Source organism: Oryctolagus cuniculus, chromosome 17 (genome assembly GCF_964237555.1).
Source record: "Oryctolagus cuniculus chromosome 17, mOryCun1.1, whole genome shotgun sequence".
Lineage (NCBI taxonomy): Eukaryota > Metazoa > Chordata > Mammalia > Lagomorpha > Leporidae > Oryctolagus > Oryctolagus cuniculus.
In genome coordinates, this window is record NC_091448.1 from 12965196 (window position 1) to 12986572 (window position 21377).

Below are 21377 nucleotides of genomic sequence, written 5' to 3' on the forward strand. Positions count from 1 at the left end.
CAGATGCCGCTGATGCGAGTCCATTCATTTGCTTTCCCGGTTCTTTCTCACATGAAATCCAGAGTCGGCTTCCGCCACCGACAGCAGGGTCTCTGTGCAGCTGGCCCTGGTCCTCGTTCGGAAGTTTCTGGAAACTGCCAGAGATGTCCACATTGGAATTTGAAAAGCCCAACTTCCAGCTCTTGGCTTAAGTTTGTGCAGAAAATCTCATTCCAAGTTACAGTTAAAATGTGGCTTTTTATGATGATGGTTGTGCAATGATGTTAGCAAACTCGCTGCCAATGAACTATGAACTTTAAAACAGCTAAAGCGGTAAATTTTGCAGTATGTATATTTAGCCAAAATATAAAAAAAGAGAATGTGTTGGTTTTTTCTCATCTTGCTCATGTTTATAAAACAAAACTTGTTGTTGGCATTTGGCACGGTGGCTAATCACTGCTTGGATACTCTCATCCCATATTGGAGAGCCTGGGTTCATCCCAGCTCTGCTGCCCACCCTGCAAGGCAGCAGGCGATGGCTCCGGTGCTGGGCCCCAGGCACGTAGAAGACCTTAACTGAGTCCTGGGCTCCTGGCTTCAGCCTGGCCCAGCCCCCAAGCATTCAAGGAGTAAACCACTGGATGGAGCTTTCTGTCTCTATCTCTCGGTCTCTCTGCCTTTCAAATAAATAAAGCAAAGCAAACTTTGATCGACATAGAAGAATAAGGGGAAGAGTGGAGCAGTCCCCCCTAATGTCTCATCCAGGGTGGCTAACTGCTGGCGCTCAGGTGTGTGTCCCTGCTGTCCTTTCTATTATCCATGGTGCATGTATGTATATAACTTTATTTTTTCACAAAGTACATCATATTATAAAAGTAGTTTTTGGGGCGCCGGATTCTGTCCCAGTTGCTCCTCTTCCAGGCCAGCTCTCTGCTGTGGCCAGGGAGTGCAGTGGAGGATGGCCCAGGTGCTTGGGCCCTGCACCCCACGGGAGACCAGGAAAAGCACCTGGCTCCTGGCTTCGGATCAGCACAGTGCGCTGGCCGCAGCGCGCCAGCCGCGGCGGCCATTGGAGGGTGAACCAACGGCAAAGGAAGACCTTTCTCTCTGTCTCTCTCTCTCACTGTCCACTCTGCCTGTCAAAAAATAAAAAAAAATAAATAAAAATAAAAAAGTAGTTTTTAATCCTGATTTTTTTAAAAAAATTTATTTGAAAGACAAAATGACAGAGAAAGAGACAGAGATCTTCCACCTGCTGGTTTACTCCCCAGATGCCTGCAACAGCCAGGGCTGGGCCAGGCCAAAGCCAGGAGGACAGAGCTCCATCTGGGTCCCTCATGTGGATAGCAGGGACCCCAGTACTTGGGCCATCACCTGCTGCTTCCCTAGTGCAGTTACAGGAAGCTGGGTCTGAGGGAAGGGGAGCCAGGACTGGAAGCAATACTCCCAGGTGGGACGCAGGTATCCCAATATGACTTAATCCACCATGCCACAATGCCCACCTCCCAAAAAAATTGACTTTTAATGACTGCATAATATCTGATCCTGTATGTGTAACCTTCTGAACCTGATTAATTCCCTGCTAATCAGCAGTAGGGCGTTTCTTTCTCATCGCCATCACATAGTGAAGGCACGGAGAATACTGATAATTAGGCTCCGGGCGGGGGCGGGGTCACTCAGTCTGCACCCCCTAGAATCACCCTTTCCTCAAGACCGAATCCCTGCTGGGGGCCGGCGGGTCCCTGACACAGACCTCACGCTGGAGGGGCCCACCTGGCTCCCGCCCCACTGGCTGGCCCCTCCGAGGCACCCACAGCTTCCTTCTCAGATCGCCTGCTCACATCTCCTAGAGCTCGGACGTGAAATTCAAGGTGGGAAATGGCTACTTATGAGGCTCTTTGCTGCCATCCAGGAAGCCAGGTAATGGGACAAGCATGCAGCCAGATTGCTCTCTTCATATGCAATACGTGGAAGTGTTTTTCTTTCCTGGTCTCCCTTTCTTCTCACTCCCATCCCCCCACCTCCCTCCAGGGTCTTGCGTCTGTTCTGAGTCCCTCCCCACCCCCCACCCCCCCAACAGTGCACTGACACACAGGCCCTGCTGCTCCGCCCGGTCTTAGGTGGGCTGAGCTGCCTCCCTGCCTTTGAAGCCAGTCCCAGGCTTGTCCTGCGTGGGACCAAGGCAGGCGCTGTTGTCACAAGCCGACGAAGTTCTCAGGCTCTGTGTACTTGTCACCTGGCCCGGTTAGCACCTTGGCCCATGTGACCCCGTGCTGATGCTGGCTTATCAGAAAATGTCAATGTCTCTTGAGACCCAAGGGCATGAGACATCAGAGAAGCTTTATGGGTTGGGTAGAGAGCAAGGAGACCACTGGGGCTTGTGAGTGTATAATCACCTTTTGCAAGGCCCCAGCTCCCAGCACTCCGGGGAGCTGTCCAGGTGCTGACCTATTTGAGCGCCGTGCCTGCCAGCATTTCTTTCTTCCCTGCCCCTGGTGCATTCTCCTACATCCAGGGTCATGGTCTGTGTCGCGGCTTTGCCCGCCCTGTGGCATTGCCGAGCGGCCAAAATGGAGAGGAGTCTTCATGTTGTTGATGGGTTCCCCTGTCCTTGAAACTGTTTTATAAGCCCTAATCTGGTTACCAAGGGGACAAATTATGAGAGCAGAGGCTGAACAGCTGGTCTTAGGGGAACAGGAGGGCAGCTTGGAGAAAAGCCAGTGGGAATGCAGGCGGCTGCCCGGTCACCCGGCAGGGACACGGCGGCTGTGTGAAGGCTCCCGGCTTTCACACTCGGCTGCACCAAGAATGGGAACAAGTGCATTCTCACTGGAGGAAAACACAGGCTTGCAGCCGCACACTTGGCCCTGGGAAGGCACTTCTGGGGCTGTGGAGAGGAAAGGGGCTGGGAGGGCGCATGGGAAATAGCTTAGCCCCAGTGGAGGGAGGTGACAGAGAATGGAGGGACGTGGTGAGGGCTGAGTGAGTGGGGGAGGGGGAGGTAGAGGCAGGGCCTTTGTAGATGTCCCAGCAGCAGCAGCAGCAGCAAACTCAAGTCCAGGAGAAACGAGAGAGAAACGTCCAGACTGGGTGCCCGGGCCAGGGGAGCAGGTGCACAGCAAGATGAGCGGAAGCTTTAGCACATCCAAAAACACAGCCCCTCCTCAGGTCTGCAGGAACCAGCTCAGGCAGGAGTGCGCGTGGGGACCCAGCTTCCTCACAAGGAAAACCTCCTGCTTCCTGAAATACAATGTTCTTCGAACCCTGATCCCCCCAGCCTTCTCTGTCCGCCCAGTTCATGGGACTTGTGGGGCCTGAAACAGCTCCCTGGCTCCCCTGGTGAGACCCACGCCTGCGGGCCTGGGCCCAGACGGCTGTTGGAAGCAATTGGCTGCTGCACACACTCGTGGCGTGGGCGATGGCAGCACAGATGCAGCCCGGATGCGCCATTCTGTGAGTGCTGTGCTTTGGGGCCATTCCTGCAGACTGTCTCCTTAAACCCCTACTTCTTCATCTGCAGACAGGAGACAGCACTGTCCCCTCTCACACGGCGAAGGCACTCAGCAGAGTGAGCACAGGCCAGGTGGTGCTTGGCCACTCTCCAAAGGGGCCGACTCTATCCCGAGCTCAGTTCCTGCTGCTCTGGCCTGGCCTAGCTCTGCCTGCCCCTCCCTCAATCCTCCCTCTCCCCAACCCCCTGACATGCACCCACGTGCCAACCTCACAGCTGAGCCTGACCTGAGAAACTCCGATCACCCCCAACCCAGACAGGAGCCTTCCTCAGTCTCGCGCTGACCACCCCACATCAGGCCCATGGCCGCTGAGCCCTGGAGTCTGGGGTCCCCCTGACCATATCCTTGCTGGAATGAGAGTGTAGCCCCTTGGCTTCTGATCGAACGAGTCGGTGTGTAAGAGCAGGCGTAAGGAAGGGAAGGAGCGAGGGAGACACGGGCCAGGCTAGACCGTGCTCTGCGGTGGGGACACCCAGCCATCGCAGCTCAGTGGCTTAAAATAAACACTTTTCCTGGCTCATGCCGAGCGTCTATCAGAGCTCATCAAGGCAGTGCTATTTGTCATTACCTGGAATTCAGGGTGACAGAGACATCTTGACACCAGCCTGCACAGTCCCAAAGGCATGGGGTAGAGGATGGCAGAGCACGTGGTAGCTCCTAACAGATGCACCTGGCCTGTCACACTAATCAGGGCCAGCAGGAGGCTGCCTGGCTCCTCCCAGGCACACCTGGGCTTCTGCTGGGCAGGGACTGTGCGCTGAACATGCACACATGTGTGTGTGTGTGAGTGTGTGTGTGTGCAAGTAGACACACATGCATGTGAGTTTCTGATTAGGACCTGGTGCACGAAGTCGTCAGATTGGCTCAGGATTCAGAGAAAGTGGAGATTTTATGCAACTCCTCCACCAATGGGGACCGCATGAATTATTGAAAGGATAGAAAAAGAGATCCAGAGAGCAAGGGCTGCTCCATTATTCATCGGGCCCGGAGTCCCCAAGTCCCCAAGCGCAGCTGCTGGCTTTGACACCTACAGCACTTTCCCATTATGTCTACAGCAAACGTTCCCAACATGCCCTGTCGGCAGCTCCCGCCCACACGGCCCCTGCCTGTCTCATCTGAGCCAGTCCACAGCCCGATCAGCAGCACAGGTGTCGGGGTTTAGTGCCCACCCACCCTCCGCTCCCAGGGCCTCCTTGCTCCCAGGCCCTGGCCTACGCCCTCCCATGCCCCGGCCTCAACTTTGTCTCTCTGATTCCCCCCCTCCCCTTCTATCCTTTCCCTGAGGGTCACTGCACGCTGACCTCTCTGCCCGATACCCCCTTGCAAGCCCCGTGTCTGCCTGTTCGGTGTTTCTGACCAGATCAGACGGCTGTGCACCCCAAGTGTCACCATAACGCGGGGGCCGGTGGCATCACCAGCACCGGAGGCAGATTTTGTGAGAGCCCAGAGCTGACATGAAAAGGCAGCCTCTTATGCAGAAATGATGGAGAACTTCAAGTCGGCAAAATCAGATCATTAAACCAGACACGGAGACTGTCCGAGAGCGGGACCGTGCCGCTGCCCAAGACTCGCACCCGTGAGTCAGGCCTGGTTATACAGAGGCGTAACAAACGCTCAGAGAGGTTAACTCGTCTGAGGGTCACACAGCTCGTGAGGGGCAGGGCCAGGCTGAAGACCCCATTCCTACTCATCCAAATCCCTGCTCCCTGAACCGTCCATGCAGCCGAGTGGCCGGCGGAAGCTAAGGGCTCCTCTGCAAGGGAAGCTCCCTGTTAGCAAGTGTCTTCCACAGGCAACTGATGGGTCACTCCTCTTGGACATCACAAGGCGACCCAGAGGACGAGGGCATCAATCGGAGAGGGGCCCTGGTGCAGGAGCAAGTGGGTAGCCTAACAACCCTTGGCCCCCCAGGACACCCCCTGCTCAGAATCCCCGCCCCCCACCTACCCCAAGATGATCTGCTCACCATCCCCAACACACACATACACACACACACACACACACACACACACACACACAGAGGCCTGAGGATCCGGCTGCTGCCCAGCAGAGGTGGCCCTCCAGGACACGGGTCCCAGGCCAGCCTCTCTGGAAAAGGCACACCTCCTGGCTGCCACGCCCACCCGTTTGCACCTCCTGGTGTCACAAAGCCAGCCCCAGCCACGCCTTTGTTTGGTGGCTTCCTCTTTGACAGCTTTAGTCCCGGCAAAATGGCCACCATATACTCCCACGTGTGACGCCTCTGCCCCTGGTGCCTCCCGGGAGCTCCCAGCAGAGTGACCTCGCAGCCAGTGGGAGCTGGACCGGAGGTTCCCGGGGCCAGAGGAGGAAAGTTACCTCTGGGGCTGGAGGGAGCAAACCCCGTCAGGTCCTAAAGCAGGCGTAGGAGTTTTCCAAGTCGGGAGCAGCAAGCCAGCAGAAAGAACCGGCCAATTCGGAAGCCCTCGGGGCCACGCAGGGCAGCGACTGGAGCTGTGTGGGCACCCGCTGGTGGGGTAGGAGGCCTGTCCCCGGGGAGACCCTGGGCGGGGGCGGGGGGAGACACTCCGAGGGCAGCAGAAAAAGGGAGAACGGGCTGGGGATTTTTCTAGGCCTAAAATGCTGTGAATAGAAGGAAACCAAACGTATCCCTTCCAAAACCTGCAGGGTCCCCATGGTGCCAGGAGACCCCAGCCCCGGGGGCCACGGGGGCCTGTGCTGGGGCAGCTGCCCTGCAGCTCCTTTCTAATGCGGTCACTGTTGACCTCCGCTGACCGGCACCCTGCTCCTCCCTGAACAAACACATCCTTCTCACCTCGGGCCAACTCCTACAGAACTGGGGGCACCCCCTGGTCTGGCTGGGCAGATAGGATGCCCCTTCCCACCCACAGGAGCAGCGTAAATGTGTGGGACACCCCCCCAACCTGAGCCTCAGTTTTCTCATCTGTAAAACGGGACCATTCGCCTTCAATGACTTCATACACGCAGAGCGCTTTGAAAAGGGCCTAGCAGACCTCACGCGCTCAACAAATACCAACTGGGGGTACTTGTGCCATCATCACCATCATCATCAACTCCAAACAGCAGCGGCGCTGCTGCTGGAACCGAAGGCGGGCCGGAGGCGAACCCTAATCGTCTCTCGAGCGTCTGCTCCCGCACCCTCGCGCCTGCGGAGCCCCACGAGGGGGCTTTCCCGGAGGGTGGGCGCAGCGTCCGCGGGGTCCCAGAGCCCGCCGGCCGCCCTGGGCGCGCCGAGGCCCCGCCCCGGCTCCGCCCCGCCCCGCCTCTCCCTCTCGGGTCCGGGGCGCGCGCGCCGGCGGCTGCGGCGGCCACGGGCACTGGCGCTGAGCGGCTCGGGCGGACCGGACGGGGCGAGCGCCGGGGCGGCTTGGAGCGGCACCTACGGCTGGGGACGTTCGCGCCGGGCCGGGGCCGCGGAGGCGTCAACGAGGTAAGAGCCAGGAGGACCGAGAAAGGCCGGTCTCCCAGGCTGGGGGCCGGCGGGGGGCCTCAGCCAGCTTGCCAGCTGCCCCCGCCAAGGACCGTGTAGCTGGGGCCACGCCAAGGATCACCTCTGCCGGCCGCCCCGCAGCCTGGAAGGCACCGGGCGAGTGCGGAGGAGGGTGCACGGGGCGCGGCGCTGTCGCCCCTCTGGGGAGCGCGCTGGTCAGGGTGCCCGCCCATGCCCAAGCCGGGGGCACTTTCCCCGTCGGACGGGCCAGGCTGGCAAAAATTATCCGGATAATGCTGCAGAGCGCGCCCCACCTGTTGGGTTGGGCTGACTGTCTACGTGGACCCAACCCTCGGCTTACCCCAGCCTGGGGGGTCGCCCCACTTCCCAGAGGGTCCCTCCCGCCTGGCGGTGGGGACAGCCAGGACGCCCCGGCCTGGGCTGCCGACAGAGGTGGGATGCAAGGTGTCCGTGTCCAGGCACACAGGAGACCCATCTGTCTCTGCCTCTTTGGAATCTGGCCACTGGGAAGGAGGCAGCCAGTTTGAAAAAAAAAAATAATAATAAGTGAAATCAAATGATCCCCTCCTGGTTTCAGAGAATTCCCAGGAGCCTGGCTGGGAGCAGCTCCCAATCAGACTGGGGCCTCCTGCTCTGACCGTGGTCGCCGGCTGCTATCCCCTGACCCGGCACCCCAGAATCCCCTCTGATGGTAGAGGACGCTCTTGTTCAGAGAGGGGAAGGGGTGAGCTCACTCTGCACCAGGTTATCAGCAACCAGATGAGAGCAGGACCTAGAGCACAGCCTAGTGGGATCGGACACAGGTCACACTCGCTGTCACCAGGGCCACTTCTGCTGCACATCCACCCCAGGGAACACAAGGTGGGCTCCCCTCCCTCCATCGCAAGCCCATTCCCCTTCTCCCCCTCAAACCCCAGGACCTGATCAGTTAACAGCTCAGATGGCACTGGGGTGGGAAGATTCTGGCCTGGGCCCTGAGTGACAGGTTGGTCGCCGCTCTTTGTGGACAGTCCCAGGAGGTAGCTGGGGTCACCTCAGCCCGGCGCAAAGCCTCCTGGGAGAGATCCTTGCTTGCACCTGCCATGTCCCCACCCCGAACCTACGGCTCCCTCCTGTTGGGTGCAGGGCAGGGGATGCACTGAGACACTGGCCGGAGCAAGGGCCGCCCAGGCCACATGTATCCAGTTTGACAGAAGACAGGGAGGTGGCCGCCCTGGGGTGATGGGAGGACCCCTGGCCCCGCCAGCTAACAGCAGGCTTGGAGTCGGGAGAGGCGTGCAGGAGGGAGAATTGTGAGCAGTCGTGATCGGTTGGCTGAGTTGCTCATGCTAGGCTGGCCTTAGGCCGTGGTAGGAAGCGTGGACCCCAACCCCAGCTGGGTCGCCGGCCACCTACGTGATGCTGACCAAGCCACAGAACTGTTTGGGGGTTCCGTTTTCTCATCTGGGGGACGGGACGAGCGACCTCACACCTGGCACCGGATTTGTTGGAAGTGCTTGGGATCTTGGGGAGGTGAGGACAAGGAGAAGGCTGCAGGGCACAGGAGAGGGGAGATGGCTTTTGCCGGTCTCCCACCTCTGCAGAGAGAGGGCCAGCTGCTGAGCCCAAGGAGACCCAGGACAAGGAGAGCCTCTGGGAGACAGGGCAGGACCAGGGGCACCGGCAGGCAGGGCAAGTTGTGGCTTTCAAGTGGGACTTGCCTGTGGTTGTGGGGGTGGCTGGGTGAGGAAGCAGGTGATGCCGGGTGGCTGGCCGGGCAGCCTGCGCTGCAGGCAGAGGTGGGAAGGGCCCCCAACCAAAGCTTCCTTCCCTCCAGCCCCAGTTCCCCCGAGGAACAAAGCCACGCGGTACAGAGTGTGTCCTACAGGCCATGGCAAAGAGCTAGGTCGGCAGGGCCAGGATGCGTGTGGCCCCTGCCTGGGCTGTGCGGGGCGAGGGGCGGCTTCTACACCTGTGTTTCCTTACTCGGTTCTGTACAAGGTACTGCGTTTTTTTAATATGGGGATCGTGGGTGGGGTCCCTGCCAGGGCAGCGCATGGACCAGGCTTTGGGGGGGCTGGCATGCCCTGGGCGCTCAGGGTGGCCCAGTGATGGGCAGTTTGCAGCCTGGCCCTGGTGCCCTGGAGGGCAGAGGTTGACACAAGGGAGGAAGTAACAGGTCACCAGCAGGACCCGCAGGCATCGCTCCCAAGTGAGCTTGTCCTGAGCAGCTGCTGTGGACGGCTACTGGGGCACCCTTGGGGCACCCTTGGTGTTTGGGGCCTCTGCATCCTTTGGTTGGGAGTGTTGCAGGACGGTTAGCTCCACCCACTGGCGACCAAAGAGTGAAAGGAATAACACAGAGGCTAAAGAAGTCTAAGATCCAGGAAAGAAGCTCCTGGCTCCTGGCTTCGGATTGGCGTAGCTCCGGCAGTGGTGGCCATTTGGGGAGTGAACCAATGGAAGGAAGACCTTTCTCTCTGTCTCTCTCTCTCTCTTTCTCACTGTCTATAACTCTACCTGTCAAATAAATAAGTAATGAAGTCTAAGATGCAGCCAGCTCAAGGTGAAAATGCCAGGAAGACAGACAACCAGGGGTCAAGTGCAGAGTGGGGGAGGGGCTGCCATTCTCAACAGGGGATGGGCGGATCAGGAGGGAGAGGGAGCATTTGTGCAGAGGCCAGAGGTGGGGAAGGGGGAGACGTGCAGAGTTTCTGCGGGGAGAGCCCTCCGAGCAGAGGGGGAAGGTGGCTGGGGGAGAGTTGGGGGAGGCTTTCTGAGTCAATAGGGGACCCAGTGAGCACTCACTTCCTGCTGGGCGCAGACACCATTCCAAATGCTTCCCCGTGCACGCTCCCTCCCCCCCTTCCTCACATCCTTTCTTCTCTTCTTTGTTATTTGAGAGGTAAAGAGACAGACACACGCAGAGCTCCCTCCCATCTGCTGGTCCACTTCTCAGATACCTGCAGCCAGGCCAGGCAGAAGCCAGGAGCCCCGAATGCAATGCAGCTTTCCCATGTGGCCGGCAGGGACCCAGCTACTTGGGCCATCACCGCTGCCTGCCTGGGTCCACATTGATAGGAAGGTGGCGTCAGGGGTCAGAGCTGGAAATCAAACGCAGGCCCCCCAGTGTGGGACACTAAGAATCAAACCCAGGGACCTTGACTGCTGGGCTAAATGCCCACTCCTGTATTTTTTTTTCTTAGAGAATTATTTATTTATTTGAAATAATGAGAGAGAGAGAGAGAGAGAGAGAGAGAGAGAGAATCTAGAGAATCTTCTATCTGCTGGTTCACTCCCCGGATGGATGCAATGGCCAGGCCAAGAAAGGAGCCAGGAGCCAGGCCTCCCACATGGGTGACAGGGACCCAAGTACTTGGGCCATCTTCTGCTGCTTTTCCCAGGCCATTAGCAGGGAGCTGGATGGGAACTAGAGCAGCTGGGACATGAACCGGCGCCCATATGTGATCTTGGACCTACTTTTTTTTTTTTTAAACTGGATTTTTCAGTAGGGAAAAGTGAAGTCCAGGACGGTGAAGCCACCTGGCGGCCGCCACTGGACATGAGCTGAGGCAGCCTCTCCTCTGTGGTCTGTCACTAGGATGTGGGCTTCCAGGGTGGGCATTTGGCACAGCAGTTATGATGTCACGTGGTGCACTCACATCCATACCTGACGGCCTTGACCTGAGTCCCAGCTCCTCTGCTTCTGGCCAGCTTTCTGCTAATGCGAGTCCTGGGAGGCAGCGGATGATGGCTCAAGTACCTGGGCCCCTGCCACCCACGTGGGAAGGACCCAGACAGAGTTCTAGGCTCTGGCTTCAGCCTGGCCCAGCCCTGACAGTTGTGGTCACTGAGGAGTAAACCAACAAATGACAGATCTCTCTGTCTCTGCCTTTCAAATTAAAGTGAAAAAGAAAAAGAAATAAATAAAAGCTCCAATACTCAAGCCACATCCCAGACCAATTAAATAAGACTATCTCAGGATGGGGCCCCTTTCAAAAACTAAATTTAAAAAATAAGAAGTGACCTTTGGAGCCATGCAGAATTCAGTTCAGATCCCAGCCCAGCCCGCTCACCATCCCTGGCTGCCGTGGACTGGTCACCGACTCTCTCAGACTGTTTTCTCTGCGGTCGGTGAGGGCACTTTGCAGACTTTTTGTCCGAAGCGATGTCATGGTTCCCTGTGCCCGCGTGCAGTCTGCCCCATTTCTAACGCTGCCTCCTGCCCCTGCACATGTGCCAGCCAGAAGCCCTGGGGTGGCTGCGCCTCCAGCCCCTCCCAGCCATAGGCCTTTGTTCTGGGTGGGTGCATCTATCCACCGAGCTGCACCAACGCCATCTGGTGCGGTCTGGGACGGCACCTCAGGAGGTCACGGGGAGTTAACGCCCCCCCTCGCAGAGAGCCCGGAGGAGGAGCAGGACTCCCTGGGCCTGCAGGGCCAGTCGCCCTCCCTTCCTCTGGTGACTCCAGCCTGGGAGCTAATTCTGAAGCCAAGTGGAGGACTGGTGTGGGCGAGCAGGTGCACCTGACACAGGCCCCGTTACCAACACTTGTAGCCCCAGAACACTTGAGACTACAGAGAGAAGCAGCTGATGGCTTCCACAGGTGACCTCCCTGACACCTCTCGCTGTCCCACCCCTTTTCCCATGTGGGGGCAGATGGCAGCAAAGGGGAGACCCCAGGATGGACGTTTCTGGAACTGGTGGGCATGCAGGTGCATCGGCGTCTTTGTGCACATGCCGTTTGAGTCCTGGGCAAGCGGCCATCAGAGGCAGGCGTGTCCTCCGTGCTCTGGCTTCTGGGGGTGATGGGGTGCCGGCGCCCTCCCACGTTGCTGGCAGCCCTATCCAGGAGAGCACCCCCACCACTGCAGTCTTGGCTTCCTGGCTCCCTTATAGCCGACGCCCAACCTTTCTGCGCCTGCCCCGCTGTCTCCAGCTGCCCTGGGCAAGGAGACCCTGGAGGACAGGGGGCTGCTTCTGCCCTCAGTCTTCCTGGGGAGCTGCAGCAGAGGAGCCCCGGCCCGGGGAAGGGTGACAGGCAGCCAGGGCTCGAGGGTCTCAGGGGAGTCCCTGCTCCTCTCTGGGCTGCTGCTCCCGCTCAGTGAAAGAACGGGATGGGGGGGGGGGATTCATTTTCTCCACGCCTATTTCTGGAACACCTCCTGTGTGCCAGGGCCAGGCGTGCTTTAGGGCAACGAACAGCCCTTTCTTTAAGGGGTTCCCTCCTAGCTCTCGTCCTTATCATGCCGAGACTCTTGGAAAATAAATCTGACGCCAGGCACAGAGGAGCTGTGCAGACTTTCTCATTGCAGAGAGGCAATGGCCAGAAGGGGGCGCCACATCCCCCGAGCAGTTTAGGGGACCTTCAGTCCCCCTATTCCCCTCATACCCCCAGTGTCCGTGGTCTGCAGAGGATGCCGGTTGGGGGTGTGGCTTCCCCTGCAGAGCCAGGCACGGCCATGGGACGGTCGGTCACGTCCTGGCCTTGGAGGGCCTGCATCCGTCCCCACCACTCCTGGTAAAATACAAACAATAACAGCATTGCTGGGAGGCTTCGTAGCGGTGGTGTTGCCGGCAGGGATAAGCAGGAGGCTCACAGGAGTCGAGAAAGGGCTGGGTGATGGGTGGACACACAGCCAGAGGACAGCGAACGGAGAGACATTTCCAGAAGATGCTGGCCCGCAGTAGTGTTCCAAGCATCTGCTACTGACTGTGCCATTTTACAGATGGGTAAACCAAGGCTCGGAAACACAGAATAAACTCCTCTAAGGTCGTGTGCTTGATCCATGGCTAAGCAGGGATTTCCGAACCGCGGGCTCCCTGGTGCTAAGTGGAGGAAGCAGCCACTGAGCACCTGAGGAAGCAGAGCCGCGAGACGGGGAGAGGGGAGGCTTGGCGGGGAACGGGGGCCGGGACATCTCAGGAGCTGCATGGTGGCCGGGTGTCCCTGGTGTCTTAGGGACCCTCTTCATTCGCTGTGTTGATTTTCTGGTTATTGAAGGAGCTCGTGTTTGTGGCAGAACGTTTAGGGAACAAGACCTGTTGAATTTTATTCCAGAGAATAAATCTGAATCGGCAGGAGGAAGACGTTCCCAGGAGGTGGACGTGGTGTGACCTCAGGCCAGCCGGCGCTGAGACGGTGCTGGTGTTGTCACCGCCATCCCCAGAGTCCAGGCTGTGGCCGCCTGGCTCTCGGCCCCGGGGCTGCCCCAGGGCCCCAGATGTGACTCAGAGGCCGCCGGCAGGACTAGGAGTCAGGCGTTGGGGTTGGGGGGTGCCCCGGAAAGGAGCAGCTGCCAGCCAGGCCCTGAGTCGGGGAGACAGGAGCCCCTGGAATGGGCCGGTGTTGGAATCGATCGCTCCTGGGGACCAGGAAGGGGCAGCGGCTCCAGGAATTCTCCGGGGGCCACTGCTGGGCAGGACGGAAGACCCTGCCCAAGGAGGGTGCAGGAGCCTGGGTTGGGAGCTTGTGCTTGCCTGATGAGCCAGACAGTGCACCTGTGGCTCCCTGGGGACCCCGGGTCCCTGGTGGTTCTCCCGATCAGAGCAGGTAGCAGGTGACAGAGTGCTGCTAGCAGCTGGCGTGAGTCGGGTGCTTGTCTCGGACAAAGTCGTGGGGAGGCGTCCTGCTGCCCTTCCATCTGCGTGCAGGTCGGGAGTGCAGCTGTGCGGCCGGCGTGGGCTGGGAAGCTGGGCCCAAGCTCTCCATCACCAGCCCCTGGCCCGCAGCGCTGCGCCGTGGGCAGGCTGGGTGTGGGATTCGGGGCTCGCTGCTCCGTGTGACCTGCGGTGAGTCACTGTCTCTCAGCTTCCTCCTAAAATGAGGCGGAGAGCAGCTCTGTGGGGGGGGGGGGGGTCCGGCGTGGTGCTCACGCGGCAGGGAGGTGGCGCCGCACAGCACCGGGGTCTCCATCGCGTGGGGGGGTGGGGGTGCCGTGTGCTCCCACTTCCCTGCGCCGCTGCCCAGCCCATTGCTCCCCACCGTGAGGTCAGAACAGTTCCGCTGAAGCCCACAGCTGGGAGGTGATGGCAGCGGGGCCTTCCAGGCCACCATGTCTGTGGAGCTGGCCCGAAGTCCCCATCGGAAGGGAGTGGACGCCGCGGTGACGGTAGCCCTGCTGACTGTCCATCAGGTCTAGGAGGTCATTATGAAGAAACTGAGGCACAGAGAGGGCAGGCCCCTTCCCAGGTCACCTGGGCCCTACGTGGTGGAGCCAGGAGTTGAACCCAAGGCCCCCTGTGCTTCCTAAAACCTTGGAATTTGTCAAAGGAAAATGTAACCAAAACATCCAGCAAGGGTCTACCTTACCCAACATTCTCTTCTCCTTCCTTATATTTAAAACAAAAACCGTTCTCCAGGGAGGAGCCAGCTGATGTGATGGACTCGGCTCAGGTGTCGCCTCCTGCAGGAAGTCTTCCCAGATGCTCCATGGTTGGGGGTCGCTGGTTGTGCTCACCCCCAGCAGCCAACTTGCCCCTGGCTCTGCCAGCAGCACCTGTGCCTCCCCAGCCACCCCACCGGACCAGGGGCTCCCCAGGGGTGCGCTCACTGCCTGCTTGTTGGATAGCAGTCCTTTCCGTAGTCACTGAGACCGATGCCATTTGTAGACCTCCCCCGGCCCAGGAGGTTGGTGTCCCCCAGTGCTAATGACAGACCTCCACGCTCCGGCCCGCCCCTGGGGCCTCGTCTCCCGCCACTCCAGGAGGCGGCAGGTCGTGACCCCTGGCGTGCAACCGCAGGACCTTATATGGCTGACCAGCCTTTGGCTTCCTTCCCATTGCTGGGCGCATGTGCTTGTGGGGTGCACGCTCCCAAGTGTGGTGGCTCCTCTTCTTTGGTATCAATAGATGGGATGTTTACGGGCTTCTGTTCTGGAACTTAGCACACCGGGGATGGGAACCCGTTTCCTGCCACAGGCCTTCTGGATATTTGTAGCATCATTCATGGGTCACACAAAATTATCAACTCAAAAAAAACTAGCCTTCTGCAGCCTTACTGAATTTGCAGTCCCACCCATGGTTGCCTCTGCGGGGTTAGACCCAATGACTCCGTGGACCTCACATGTCCACAGGCCAGGCGTTGCCCACCCCTGAATTGTGAGCCGTCTTAAAGTGGACAGCTCAGTGGCGTTCAGAATATTCCAGTGCCACACAGCCGCCCATCACCCAGCGCCGCTTCGCCCCCAGACAGAGCCCTCCATGCCCCAGGCCCTCCCGGGCCCCGCGTCTCTGCTCTGTGTCTCTGGAGTCGCCTTGTTTGGCTGTTTCCTGCACCTAGAATCATGCTCGCACGCTGTGTGTCCTGCGTCTGGATTCTTCCGTGTAGTACCGTGTTTCCCAGGTTCCTCCGAGGCACGGCATTGCCGGTGCTTCGTGGATGAAAACACGAGCGGGAGAGCGCGGAGGTGCGGTCGTGCCCAGCCGTCTGTGGGCCGATGGGTGTTCCTCTGACTGTGAGGACAGCGCGGCTGTGAACGCCCACGCCAGCTCTCCGTCTGCGCACCTTTCATTTCTCTCTGGTCATGAGAGGATTCTGCGGGCCGCTGATGGGGAGCCCGGTCCTCTGGCTGGGAACTCAGACTCCGCCCCTTCCCCATGGGAGGACCTGCCCAGGTGCTCCGAGCCCGGCAGCAGGAGGTCTGAATCTCCGTGGATCTGCAGACATGGCGGGCTGTTCCCTGGGGACCTGCAGGCTGAGGCTGCCTGTGCCGGCCTCGGCTGCTTCTGCAGAGGAGCCGCCAGGTGTCCGGGGGCACCAGCTGGCCAAGGCTGATTTCCTGGAGCAAGGTGGCATCACGCTGGCTTTTTCTCCTACATCTGGACAGCCTGGCCACTCTCCCCCCACCTACCTTCCACCCCAGTCCCCCCGTTGACCTCTGTTCCAGCTCATCACCCAGGCCCAGAGCCCCGCCTCCCCGGACACGCCTGCTGCCTCACTGCTGTGCGGTCACCCTGAGCTTTGAGACAGGAGAAGCCAGGCCAGACCACCCCTGTCTCTCCCAGGCTGTGTGACATCAGGCCACTCCCTGAGCTGTCCCTGTGACCTCAGACCCATGTGAGCCTCGGTCCCCACACCTGTGACATGACAAGTGCCAAGGGGGTGCTCTCAGAGCCACAGGGAGGACCGGGTGAGGCCATGGGGTGGAGACACCTGGGACAAGCGGTTCCCAGATGCGAAGTTCCTGACACCTGATGGGTGGGACCCCGGCCCCCAGCGCCAGCCTCTGAGCCCCATCCCTGGCTCTGGGTGTCGTGGCAGGGGTTGGGGAGGTGGCCCGAGCCCTTTTCTGCCTTTGACAGGTGAGAGCCCAGGCAGCAGGAGTCCTTGTCACCTGCAGACACAGTCGCTGGGAAGGGTGTTCTTGTGCCGGCCCTGGCCCAGCACAGGTGCGAGAGGATCGTGATCAGAGCAAGCCCAGCCCAGGCTCCTGTGTGCTGGGTCCAACACTGAATGCCGTGTGCATTCGTAATGCCTCCGTGAAGGCGGCCCTGTGCCTGGCACCCCTGTGGATGCAGAAATGGAGTTCAGAGAGGTAGAGTGGCCTGCCCGAGGTGGCTTGCTGGGGTAGGGGGTGGAGCTGGGACGTGAACCTGGAGAGGATTTGAATGGGGAACCAGTGCAGAGCCGCAGGTAGGAGCTTGTGGTGGGCAGAGGGGAGGTGTCTTCCAGCCTTCATGCTTCGGGCCACCAATGGCCCCTCCCTGACCAGGGCACTGTCTGGGGCCATCAACAACCCCGGGACCCAGTTCCGCGAGGGTGGGGGCTGGGGCTGGGGCTTGACCTCTGCATCTGTAGCTCCAAGCTCAGTGCCCGTCAAGTGCAGGTGTTTGGACCCCACTCTGCCCTCTGTGTCCCCCACGGCCTGGGCTGCCCCTTTTGAAACAGTCCTTGAGGTGTTTCTCCACTTCTGGGCAACCCAAACTTCTCCCCTTATTCCACTCCCCATGGAAAGTTCCAGAAGCTTGAGGGGGGAGCAAGATGGCCTTGTGCCAGGCGCTGTGTCAAGCCCCCTCCCCCCCCCCCCCCCCGCTGTGTTGCACCTCTGTGAGGAAGACAGAGGGCCCAAGAGGTTGACTGATGTTTCCAGGCTGGAGCACACACCTGGCAAACAGGTGGATTGCAAGACGGGTGGGGGCTTGAGGGGCAGGGGCTGAGGCCAAATCATGGTTGTTGTTGTTGTTTTTAAGATTTATTTACTTATTATTTGGAAGGCAGAGTTACAGAGAGAAAGAGAGAGAGAGAGAGAAATCTTCCATCAGCTGGTTCACTCTCCTTTGGCTGCAATGGCCAAATCTGGGTCAAGCCAAAGCCAGGAGCCTGCAACTCTATCTGGGTCTCCCACTTGGGCCATCTCCTGCTGCTGTCCCAGGTGCATTAGCAGGGAGCTGGATCAGAAGTGGAGCAGCTGGGACTTGAACCAGAGCTCACAGGGGATGCAGTGTCTTAACCCACTGAACCACAGTGCTTGCTCCATCCCCCCACGCCCCGCTGAGTGTGGTTAAACAGCAGCTGCCGATGGTGCCAGGTGGGCCGGGCCCGGTGTGGGCACCCCATCCTCACCTCCCCGCAGGCCTGAGACAGGCTCTGTGGCTATCCTCGTGGGTAGTCTCACTCTACAGATTCAGACGGAAGTGTTGCTGGCCACTTGTTTCTCAGCTAAGCTTTGAAGCTGTTTCAGGCAGAAGCAGGTGGGGGTTTCTTCCCGGCAAGAAGATGGGTCTGAGGTCGCAGGGGTGGCCAGGCTCCCGTCCTCTGCTCTCTCCCCCATCCCCCCGGTCCAGGTGACTGACCGGAGTGCCCGGAGCACGGAGAAGCCAGGATGCCTGTGTCAGACCCTCGGGCCGTCCTGCGCAGTGACACAGAGCTCCTTGTGAGCCCCGGTGCCGGCCAGCAGCGGCTCGCGGTCCAGGGAGCACTGCTGGGCTCAGCCAGCTGCAGGATCAGTTAATATCAAATCCGCAGCCCACATCTGTCACCCGTCCTGCGGCCGCGGGGAGAAATAAAGACGGGAGGCGCAATGCAGGGACGCCGTTCTCCGTTATCGATTTCCTCTGCCCTGTCTGCCCTCTGGATTGTTCGGCCGTCTCCCTCCTGATGAATGTGTCGTTGGCTGGGGGCGGGGGACGAGGAGCAGGGGGAGCCGCGCTGGGGCTGGAGAGGCTGTGTTCTGGGCAGACAGAGGGAGGCCAGGTCGCTGGGAGGCAGCAGCGGGCACCCTGCCCTGCCTGTCCCCACCCTGGGGATGCAGAGCCAGTGTGGGGTGATGGCCAGGAGCCCCTCGGCTCGGGGTGCCCCCGACCCCACATCCCGGGGGTCACGCGTCCTGGCCGTGGTCTGCCAGTGGAGGGAGATGAACAGAGGCTGGGGAGGACCCAAGTTCAAGTCCTGCCCTCGCCTCCCCAGACAGGCCAGCCCTGTCTGTCGGTGGGCTCACTCGTAAGGCAGGTCAGAAGGTCAGACCACCCGCAGTGTGTCTTCCTGGACTCGGTGGAAGGACCCAGTGAGGACACAGGCCCAGGGGAAAGCATTGGGTAAAGCGTCCCTCACGCCGAGGGTCATGTCGCTTCACCAGGCTCCTGCGTGTGTAAGCTCGGGGGTGTTAGATGACCAGAAGACCATAGGGAAGGTCTAGAAATGAAACCACTAGGAAAGAAAATGAGCCGCCAGGAGGTACAGCTGCAGCCGGTGCAGCCGGCGCCGAGTTCAGGGGTCGCCAACAAGCCCCGGCCCCCGGGGGGCAGAGCACAAACCCACGCTGCCCACGGCTCTGTGTGCGGGCATCGTCCCCCGGGAGTTTGCTCTGCTTTGGGCCTTGCCCTGAAGTTGGCTGGGGGTGGGGCCCACAAGCCTGCGGGGCCCACGTGACCTGGGCCTTTGCTGACTGAGCTCAGTTGTCCATCAAACCATGGGGCCGAGCCCTGCGCAGATCGGTGTATATGGGACACAGTGAAATAATGGAAGCAAAAATAGAACATTGCACAGCCTGGGGCAGGCTGGCTGGTGCCCCAGGAAGGAGCAGGGAACGCCAACCCCGGGAGGGAGGAGGGGCTCGCCGGCAGCTGCCCCGGCCCACAGAGCGCACTTGGTGTCCCGGGGGACTGCTTGCAGGGACCCCACAGACACCACAATTCTGGGGTGCTCAAGTCCCTTATGTATCTTTTTAAAGATTTATTTTATTTATTTGAAAGAGTTACAGAGAGAGGTAGAAACAGAGATCTTCCATCCGCTGGTTCACTCCCCAAATGACCTCCACAGCCGGTGCTTAGCCGATCCGAAGCCAGGAGCCAGGAGCTTCTTCTGGGTCTCCCATGCAGGTGCAGGGGCCCAAGCACTTGGGCCATCTTCTGCTTTCCCAGGCCATAGCAGAGAGCTGGATCGGAAGTGGAGCAGCCGGGACTCGAACTGGCACCCATCTGGGATGCCAGCACTGCAGGCCAGAGCTTTAACCTGTGGTGCCACAGCACTGGCTCCATCGAGTCCCTTATGTAAAATGGTGTAGTTTGTCTATAATCTACCCATATCCTACTGTTTACCTTAAATCATCTCTAGGGTTTGTGTGTGTGTGTGTGTGTGTGTGTGTGTGATACGTAATACACCATACATGCTATGTAAATCATTGTTACACTCTATTGTTCAGGGATTAGTGACCCCCCAAAAATGAACTGATTCAATACAGATACAAATTATTTTAAAGATTTATTTATTTATTTGAAAGGTAGAGTTAGAGAGAGAGAAGGAGAGACACAGAGGGAGAGATCCTTCATCCTCTGGTTCACTCCCCAAATGCCTGCAATGGCCAGGGCTGGGCCAGGCCAAAGGCAGGAGCCAAGAGCTTTTCCTGGGTCTCCCTCATGGGTGCAGGGGCCCAGGGACTTGGGCCATCTTCTGCTGCTTTCCCAGGCACATTAGCAGGGAGCTGGATCAGAAGTAGAGCAGTCGAGACTGGAACCAGCGCCCATATGAAATGCCACCAGCACTACAGGCTGTGGCTTAACCCACTGCACCACACCACCAGCCCCAGTGCAATTTTTAAAAAAGTGTTTTCAATCCATGGTGGGCGGTGCCAGGGACTCCAAGCTCCTGGATACGGGGCTGACCCACAAGCTCTGGATGAGGGTCTCCAGCAAGTTCAGGGTTATCTTCATCCCGTTGTCCGTGCACCTTTTTGAAGAACCTGCCTAAAGGCCATGTTCTGTTCTTTTTCAAAGTAGGTTTTACAGTAATAAAAATGGAATTGGAAGTTTCATTTTAAGTAAGCTCACACAGATGCACATGTATGTGCTCACATGCACAGCGTGCACACCTATGCACATGTGCACATGCATGCCGTAACCAGAGGACATTTGTGCTTGCCGTAGCACGTGGCGAATGCAGGAGAGCCGCAAGAGGAGGACTTCCATCCCTCTTCATTCTACGGTGCTGGGCAGGGACGTTAGCCCTGGCTGCCACCCCTGGGGTAGAGAGGCTGAAAACGGACTTAAGTCAATACTCTGGCTGTGACCACAAAGTTCTGCTAATACAGTCCCGCTCAGAAAGGTGGGGTTTTTTTTACGATTTATTCTATTTATTTGAAAGGCAAAGTGACAGAGAGAGGGAGAGACGGAGATCTTCCGTCCATTGGTTCTCTCCCCAAATGGCTGCAAAGACCTGGGCTGCACTTGGCTGAAGCCAGGAGCCTGGAACTCCACCTGGGTCTCCCACGTGCATGGAAGCAGGGTCCCAAGTACTTGGCCATCTTCCGCTGCCTTCCCAGGCACATTATTCGTGCAGGGAGCTGGACCGGAAGCAGAGCGTCGGGGCTTGCTGGGGTGGCTTGACCTGTTGATGGCTCCTGCCAAAGGGTGTTAAATACAAAGTGGTGCTAAGAAAGGAGAAACTCCCCAGGGAGTTTGTTGAGCATGCGAGCTGACATCGGGGAGGCCCAGGGGACACTGGATCTGGATAAGGGCCTCAGTGGCTCACGTCTGGAATTTAGATGTCCACTCAGGGATAGGAAGACACAGCCGTGGGCCCTGGCCAGGATGGGAGCTGGCGCTGAGACCCTCCGTGTGTGGGAGCCTGGACCCTTGCCAACTCAACTGCCAGCCCCCAGAGCCGGCAGGACACTTGGCTCTGTCCAGAGGCCGGCTGGGGTAGGCAAGAACATCTCCTCCAAACCCGAAAGGGTGGACCCCAGAGTCTAAATTCACAAGTCCTGAGCTAAGAATTTCGGGTGAAAACAGGTTCTGGAACCCATTCGAAGCTGAACCCCTTCCCAACCGCTTCCCAGGGCTCTTCCCGGACCCAGAGTGCGTGGGATTCCCGCAGGGAAAGAAAAATCACTGAAGATGAGCTCCGAGTAGAAGTTACAGACCACACGAGAGCACGGACAGCAGGCAGGTAGAGAAACCAGCACTTCAGGAATTCTATTATAGAACTGTATGGAACAGTCTAGAAGATACATCCAATGTGT

At 58.9% G+C, this 21377-nt stretch overlaps 1 protein-coding gene across 3 annotated transcripts in view; it reads left to right on the forward strand.

Annotated features, from left to right (window-relative positions):
- The first annotated feature begins 5696 nt into the window (after nucleotides 1-5696).
- The window catches only part of CACNG5 (calcium voltage-gated channel auxiliary subunit gamma 5), a 47162-nt gene continuing 31481 nt past the window's right edge, over nucleotides 5697-21377 (forward strand). The window contains exons 1-2 of one of the 3 annotated variants that reach the window (XM_051825855.2): nucleotides 5697-5986; nucleotides 16225-16457. The gene's annotated coding sequence lies outside the window, so the exon portion shown is untranslated. Of the gene's footprint in view, nucleotides 5987-6764; nucleotides 6922-13862; nucleotides 16458-21377 lie in introns of those variants that run through there. The other 2 variants (XM_051825854.2, XM_051825856.2) reach the window with 2 other exon arrangements.